The sequence below is a fragment of the Lotus japonicus genome, chromosome 3 (genome assembly GCF_012489685.1).
Source record: "Lotus japonicus ecotype B-129 chromosome 3, LjGifu_v1.2".
In the NCBI taxonomy this organism is placed as follows: domain Eukaryota; kingdom Viridiplantae; phylum Streptophyta; class Magnoliopsida; order Fabales; family Fabaceae; genus Lotus; species Lotus japonicus.
In genome coordinates this window covers 464,535-473,569 of record NC_080043.1, presented here as the reverse complement: position 1 = coordinate 473,569, position 9,035 = coordinate 464,535, and positions in this window count along the sequence as shown.

The following is a 9,035-nucleotide window of genomic DNA, read 5'->3' as shown; positions in this document are numbered from 1 at the left end:
AAATTTAAACTTGATGAGTTTCATGGTATAAAGAGGGGAGGCTTTAACTCATTTTTACTCGGGATTAATATTACGAATTATTTTTGTATCGGTGTAGTTTTTTTGTTTTAAGCCGTAATACTAGTGTTTTAAAGGTGTTAGCACATGTAATAAGTAACGAAATCCGAAAAAAATTTAATTCCTCACGTTTCGTAATATGACGAAGGAGAACTTTAAACAAACTTTCGCATGCTAAATTTGTGCAAATCTATGAGTGTTGGTGTAAATTTTCATGTTTTGTTTGAAATTCTTGAGTTTTAAAGTTAAATGCCCATCGAATAAGTGACGATTTAAAAAAAATTAAATTTTATAAGTTTCATCATATAATGGAGGGGTGCTTTAACCAAATTTTCTCAAGCTAATATTTGTGCAAATTTCTTAATGTTGTTGGAAATTTTCAATTTTTACTCGAAATTTTTGAATTTTAAAGGTATTAACCCTTGGAATGGGTGACAGAATTCAAAAAAATGATTTTTTCGTAGTTTCATCGTATGATTAAGGGGGACCTTAACCAAAAATTTTCGACGTAAAATACGGGCAAATTTTTACGTGTTGGTGCAAATTTTCAATTTTTTGTCTAAATTCGTGAGTTTTAAAGGTGTTAGCCCATGAATTTAGTTGCGAAATCTAAAAAATTTAAACTTGATGAGTTTCATGGTATAAAGAGGGGAGGCTTTAACTCATTTTTACTCATGATTAATATTATGAATTATTTTTGTATCGGTGTAGTTTTTTGTTTTAAGCCGTAATACTACTGTTTTAAAGGTGTTAGCTCATGTAATAAGTGATGAAATCTGAAAAAAAAATAATTCCTCACATATCGTAATATGACCAAGGAGAACTTTAAACAAACTTTCTCATGCTAAATTTGTGCAAATCTAAGAGTGTTGGTGTAAATTTTTAAGTTTTGTTTGAAATTCTTGAGTTTTAAAGTTAAATGAAAAAATTCAAAGAGCTGAAACTGAAAATAAAAGAATGGAAAGAGCACTCTTGCTCTCAGAATGAGGAAAAGATTAAGATCCTTGAAGGTGAACTCCAAAATGTCATGGAAAGGCTTGAGGCTGAAGGAATGTCGGAGGAACTGAGAAACAAGAGAAGCCAAGTGATAAGTGGGCTTTGGGAAGGGTATAGAAAAGAAGAATCCAAATGGCTGCAGAAATCACGAGTCAGGTGGCTGAAGGAGGGCGACAAGAATACATCGTTCTTCCACTTTGTGAGCAAATCCAGAAGAGCTAGAAATCACATTTATAGGCTCAGAGTGAATGAATTTAAGCCCATATTAACCCTTGGAATGGGTGACAGAATTCAAAAAAAAAATGAATTTTTCCGAGTTTCATCGTATGATTAAGGGGGACTCTAACCAAAATTTCTCCACGTAAAATATGGGCAAATTTTTAAGTGTTAGTGCAAATTTTCAATTTTTTGTCTAAATTCGTGAGTTTTAAAGTTGTTAGCCCATGAAGGTAGTTGCGAAATCTAAAAAATTTAAACTTGATGAGTTTCATGGTATACAGAGGGGAGGCTTTAACTCATTTTTACTCTGGATTAATATTACGAATTATTTTTGTATCGGTGTAGTTTTTTGTTTTTAGCCGTAATACTAGTGTTTTAAAGGTGTTAGCTCATGTAATAAGTGACGAAATCCGAAAAAAATTAAATTCCTCACGTTTCGTAATATGCTGAAGGAGAACATTAAACAAATTTTCCCATACTAAATTGGTGAGAATGTAAGAGTGTGGGTGTAAATTTTCAATTTTTGGTCGAAATTCTTGAGTTTTAAAGTTAAATGCCCATCGAATAAGTGACGATTTAAAAAAAATTAAATTTTACAAGTTTCATCATATAATGAAGGGGTTCTTTAACCAAATTTTATCAAGTTAATATTTGTGCAAATTTCTTAATGTTGGTGGAAATTTCAAATTTTTAGTCGAAATTCTTGAATTTTAAAGGGAGTAGCCCTTGGAATGGGTGACGGAATTCAAAAAAAATAATTTTTCCGAGTTTCATCGTATCATTAAGGGGAGCCTTAACCAAAATTTCTCCACATAAAATATGGGCAAATTTTTAAGTGTTGGTTCAAATTTTCAATTTTTTGTCTAAATTTGTGAGTTTTAAAGCCCATGGATTTAGTTGCGAAATCTAAAAAATTTAAACTTTTTGAGTTTCATGGTATAAAGAGGGGAGGCTTTAACTCATTTTTACTCAGGATTAATATTACGAATTATTTTAGTATCGGTGTAGTTTTTTTGGTTTTTAGCCGTTAACCTAGTGTTTTAAAGGTGTTACCTTATGTAATAAGTGACGAAATCCGAAAAAAAATTAAATTCCTCACGTTTCGTAATATGACGAAGGAGAACTTTAAACGAAATTGCTCATGCTAAATTTGTGAGAATGTAAGAGTGTTGGTGTAAGTTTTTAATTTTTGTTCGAAATTCTTGAGTTTTAAAGTTAAATGCCCGTCGAATAAGTGACGATTTAAAAAAAATTAAAATTTACAAAATTAATCATATAATGGAGGGGTGCTTTAACCTAATTATCTCAAGCTAATTTTTGTGCAAATTTCTTAACGTTGTTGGAAATTTCCAATTTTTATTCGAAATCCTTGAATTTTAAAGGTATTAGCCCTTGGAATGGGTGACAGAATTCAAAAAAAATGAATTTTGCCGAGTTTCATCGTATGATTAAGGGGAGCCTTAACCAAAATTTCTCCACGTAAAATATGGGCAAATTTTTAGGTGTTGGTGAAAATTTTCAATTTTTTGTCTAAATTTGTGAGTTTTAAAGTTGTTAGCCCATGAAGGTAGTTGCGAAATCTAAAAAATTTAAACTATATGAGTTTCATGGTATAAAGAGGGGGAGGCTTTAACTCATTTTTACTCAGGATTAATATTCCAAATTATTTTTGTACCGGTGTAGTTTTTTGTTTTAAGCCGTAATACTAGTGTTTTAAAGGTGTTAGCCCATATAATAAGTGACAAAATCTAAAAAAAAATTAATTCCTCACGTTTCGTAATATGACGAAGGAGAAATTTAAGCAAACTTTCTCATGCTAAATTTGTGCAAATCTAAGAGTGTTGGTGTAAATTTTCAAGTTTTGTTCGAAATTCTTGAGTTTTAAAGTTAAATGCCCATCGAATAAGTGACGATTTAAAAAAAATTAAATTTTACAAGTTTCATCATATAATGGAGGGGTGCTTTAACCAAATTTTCTCAAGCTAATATTTGTGCAAATTTCTTAATGTTGTTGGAAATTTCCAATTTTACTCGAAATTTTTGAATTTTAAAGGTATTAACCCTTAGAATGGGTGACATAATTCAAAAAAATGATTTTTTCCGAGTTTCATCGTATGATTAAGGGGGGCCTTAACCAAAATTTCTCCACGTAAAATATGGGCAAATTTTTAAGTGTTGGTGCAAATTTTCAATTTTTTTGTCTAAATTCGTGAGTTTTAAAGTTGTTAGCCCATAAAGGTAGTTGCGGAATCTAAAAAATTTTAACTTTTTGAGTTTCATGGTATAAAAAGGGGAGGCTTTAACTCATTTTTACTCAGGATTAATATTGAGAAATATTTTTGTATCGGTGTAGTTTTTTGTTTTTAGCCTTAATACTAGTGCTTTAAAGGTGTTAGCTCATTTAATAAATGACGAAATCCGAAAAAAATTAAATTCCTCACGTTTCGTTATATGACGAAGGATAACTTTAAACAAGTTTTCCCATGCTAAATTTGTGAGAATGTAAGAGTGTGGGTGTAAATTTTCAATTTTTTGTCGAAATTCTTGAGTTTTAAAGTTAAATGCCCATCGAATAAGTGAAGATTTAAAAAAAATTAAATTTTACAAGTTTAATCATATAATGAAGGGTGCTTTAACCAAAATTTATCAAGCTAATATTTGTGGAAATTTCCAATATTTAGTCGAAATTCTTGAATTTTAAAGGTATTAGCCCTTGGAATGGGTGACGGAATTCAAAAAAAATTAAAATTTCCGAGTTTCATCGTATGATTAAAGGGAGTCTTAACTAAAATTTCTCCACGTAAAATATGGGCAAATTTTTAGGTGTTGGTGCCAATTTTTTCTAAATTCGTGAGTTTTAAAGGTGTTAGCCCATGAATTTAGTTGCGAAATCTAAAAAATTTAAACTTGATGAGTTTCATGGTATAAAGAGGGGAGGCTTTCACTCATTTTTACTCAGGATTAATATTACGAATTATTTTTGTATCAGTGTAGTTTTTTGTTTTTAGCCGTAATACTAGTGTTTTAAAGGTGTTAGACCATGTAATAAGTGACGAAATCCGACAAAAATTTAATTCCTCACGTTTCGTAATATGACGAAGGAGAAATTTAAACAAACTTTCTCATGCTAAATTTGTGCAAATCTAAGAGTGTTGGTGTAAATTTTCAAGCTTTGTTCGAAATTCTTGAGTTTTAAAGTTAAATGCCGATCGAATAAGTGACGATTTAAAAAAAATTAAATTTTACAAGTTTTATCATATAATGAAGGGTGCTTTAACCAAAATTTATCAAGCTAATAGTTGTGCAAATTTCTTAATGTTGGTGGAAATTTCCAATATTTAGTCGAAATTCTTGAATTTTAAAGGTATATTAGCCCTTGGAATGGGTGATAGAATTCAAAAAAATTAAATTTTCCGAGTTTCATCGTATGATTAAGGGGAGCCTTAACTAAAATTTCTCCACGTAAAATATGGACAAATTTTTAGGTGTTGGTGCAAATTTTCAATTTTTTGTCTAAATTCGTGAGTTTTAAAGGTGTTAGCCCATGAATTTAGTTGCGAAATCTAAAAAATTTAAACTTGATGAGTTTCATGGTATAAAGAGGGGAGGCTTTAACTCATTTTTACTCAGGATTAATATTACGAATTATTTTAGTATCGGTGTATTTTTTTTGGTTTTAGCCGTTATTCTAGTGTTTTAAAAGTGTTAGCCCATGTAATAAGTGACGTAATCCGAAAAAAATTAAAATCCTCACATTTCGTAATTTGACGAAAGAGAACTTTAAACAAGCATTCTCATGCTAAATTTGTGCAAATGTAAGAGTGTTGGTGTAAAATTTTCAATTTTTGTTCGAAATTCTTGAGTTTTTAAGCTAAATGTCCATCGAATAAGAGACGAATTAAAAAAAATTAATCTTTACAAGTTTGATCATATAATGGAGGGGTGCTATAATTAAATTTCCTCAAGCTAATATTTGTGCAAATTTTTGAGTGTTTGTGGAAATTTCCTGTTTTTAACCGAAACTCTTGAATTTTAAAGGTATTGGACCTTGGAATGGGTGACGGAATTCAAAAACATTAATTTTTCCGAGTTTCATCATATGATTAAGGGGAGCCTTAACCAAAATTTCTCAACGTCAAATATGGGCAATTGTTTAAGTGTTTCTTCAAATTTTAAATTTTTTGTCGAAATTCATGAGTTTTAAAGATGTTAGCCCATGGATTTAGATGCGAAATCTAAAAATTTAAACTTTTTGAATATAATGGTATAAAGATGAGAGGCTTTAACTCATTTTTACTCTGGATTAACATTACTAATTTTTTTTGTATCGGTATAGTTTTTTTGTTTTTAGCCGGAATTCCAGTGTTTTAAAGGTGTTAGCCCATGGAATAAGTGACGAAATTCGAAAAAAATTAAATTCCTCACGTTTCGTAATATGAAGAAATAGAACTTTAAACAACCTTTCTCATGCTAAATTTGTTTAAATGTTAGAATGTTGGTGTAAATTTTAAATTTTTGTTCGAAATTCTTGAGTTTTAATGTTAAATGCCCGTGGAATAAGTGACGAATTCAAAAAAAAATGTTAAATTTTACAAGGTTTATCATATAAGTAAGGGGTTCTTCACTTGGATTTTTTCCCATTGGGTTTTTTCCAAGTAAGGTTTTAATGAGGCTCACTCTTGAGTATGCCTTGGTTAGGTGTTTGGTCCTATTTCAAGAGAGGGCTTTGTACTCAAGGTTCTTTCTTATGGTTTATCAATAATATATTTCTCCTTTCAAAAAAAAATGGGGGTTCTTTAACAAAATTTTCACATGTTAAAATTTGTGCAAATTTCTGAGTGTTGGTGGAAATTTTCAATTTTAATCGAAACTCTTGAATTTTAAATGTATTAGCTCTTGGAATGGTTGACGGAATTCAAAAAAACTTAATTTTTCCGAGTTTCATCATATGATTAAGGGGAGCCTTAACCTAAATTCCCCAACGTAAAATATGGGCAATGGACTGGGCGAGACCTAGGGGCATTCGCCCAAGGGCGCTTGTCCTAGGGCAGTGAGTGAGCCAGGGAGTTTGGGCCTCCCTTAAGTGGTCCAACGGGCCCACTAAGGTGGGTTAGGGGCACAAGGCCCAACCCCAAGCCTATAAATATGGGGCAGTTACCAATTGTAAGGGACCCTTAGCTCATTTGAGAAATAGAAGCTTGAAATTCAGTTATATTCTCTCTCTAAGCGCTTACGTTCTTTCTCTCTAAGATTCTCACATCGCAATCCTCTCACTCTAGGTATTGTACCTCATCTCTATGTTCTTGGATAGAACATTTGGCGCCGTCTGCGGGGATCGGTAGATTTCGATTCCCGAACTACGTGGATTGTGATTTCGTTGAGAGAAGTTTGATTTTCTGTGGAATTTTCTTCGATTTTCGTGTTTCAAGTTGAATTCGCGGTTTGTGATCGGAATTTGATGACGACACATCGTCGACGATGCGATGGAGAGCTGGAGCAGAGATGCGGTTCCCCACCGCGTCGTGTAAGAGGAAGGCCGCGCCGGGAAGAGGTTTGTCGCGAACAACCTAAGCAATCACTGACCGAGACTCGAGGCGCCTGATTCGCAATGTTGATGACATACGACAGCAAAATGATTGCTTGCAGGAACAGTTGGAGTATTATCACCTCGAGCAGCAAGACGAAGGAGAGCGGGAAGCATAGGCCGTCACGGAGTTCGAACCGTTCTCCGCGGCGGTGAGGGAAGTGGCCATCCCAGACAACATGAAGAGCCATGCTTTGGAAGCGTACAATGGGGGAACTGATCCAAAGGACCATTTACTTTACTTCAGTATGAAGATGGTGATAAGCGCAGCTTCCGATGCGGTGAAGTGCAGGATGTTTCCATCCACGTTCAAAGGCACAGTGATGGCTTGGTTCACGACTTTGCCTCGGGGATCCATAGCCAAATTCTGTGATTTCTCGTCCAAGTTCCTCGTCCAATTCTCCGCGAGCAAGATCAAGCAGGTTACAATCGACGATTTTTACAATGTCCGTCAGTTGGAGCGAGAAACCTTGAAGCAATATGTGAAGCGGTACAGTGCTGCATCTGTGAAGATCGAGGAGTTGGAGCCACAGGCCTGCACCCGCGCCTTAAAAAATGCACTGTTGCCGGGAAAGCTGAACAACAAGTTGAGTAGGAAGCCAGCCCGCTCAATGACGAAAGTTCGCGCCCGGGCGAACTCCTACATCCTGGATGAGGAGGACAACGCGTTTAAGAGGATGCGGGCGAAGGCGGAAAAAGTCGGCGGGCAATGGGACGTGAGATCGACAAGGAAACAAGGATGGAAAAAAGGAAAGATCCGTACACGAAAGGATAAGGAAGTCATCCAAACAGAGGAATTTGCCGAGGCACAACTTTATTCGAAAAAAGAAAACCTCGAGCGTCACCGCTCATGGCGACCCATTAGCCCTCGCCGGCGTGAAGGGGCAGAGAGGGCCCCGAATGCTCCGGGTGGTAAAGGCGGCACATGCGGTTGAAAGAAGTAGAGCAGGAATTAGTTCACGGCGGGGGGCGGTAGGTAGAGCTAAATGGTGCGAGTATCACCGCTCGGCGAGACACGACACCAGTGACTGTTTCACACTGAAAGGCGAGATCGAGAGACTGATCAGGGCAGGACGATCGCAAATGACTGACCACGAGGCAAGCAAAGGCCAAAGGGCGCGCCCAGGCGGGACGACCACCAACGAACGCCAACGACGGATAAGAAGGAAACCTTGACGACAAGGAGGAAGGGAGCTGAAGAAACCTTCAACAAAGCCCTCGAACCGCCGATGGAGGCGATGAATACAATTGCTGGGGGCTTTGGTGGAGGTGGTGACACGCCCTCTGCAAGGCGCAGGCATGTAAGGGCGGTAACATCAATGCAAGAGTATGTAAACCCATTCGGTTTTCAGCATCCAGACATAGTGATATCTGAAGGTATGAAAAACGATAGAAGGGGGGGTTTTAATAGCGTTTTCCGAATAAAAACTTCCACCTTAAGATTTTAACAAATCTTTCGAGACACAAGTAAAGTGCTTAAGATAAGAGATAAGAAAAGCACACAAGGATTTTATCCTGGTTCACTTGATGAATCACTCAAGCTAGTCCAGTCCACCCGTGAAGGTGATTTCTTCCTTCTTAGAATGAAGGCAATCCACTAATCAGATAATTGTTACAACTGCACTTGAAACCTACAAGTGACTAACAATACACTGACTTAGCTCACACTAAGATTCACTCTCTTAGTCTTCTCTAGGATCCGATCAACCTTGATCTCCTAAAGGTAAACTAAACAACTGTTTAGGAAATATTGTTTACAAAGAAATTGCTTCTTAAAAGCTTGTAGTAAACACAATGAATTCAATGAAGAAAGAATGCTTAGAAGATTTGAATATAGCTTGCGCGTTTTTGTTTCTTCCAACCGCATCTTTCAATCTTCAGCCTCTATATATACTCCAAGGATTAGGGTTTGAACATTGCATGGGAATGCTACCGTTGGAGGGCAGATCTGGGATTTCCAGCTTCTGCTGTGGCTGAGAATGTTAGGCTAGGTCGTTGGGATAGTACATTTGCTTTTGTACTTTGGATAGTGACTTGACCTTTAACCTAGTAGACTTCTGATTAGAGGAATGCTTCGTGTTGGAACTTGTGAAGCTTGTTGATCAGAGTCAGAGGGAAGCATGGATCCTCTGACCGTTGTATCTTCTGATTATGAACTCAGAGGAGAAGTACTTGGTCT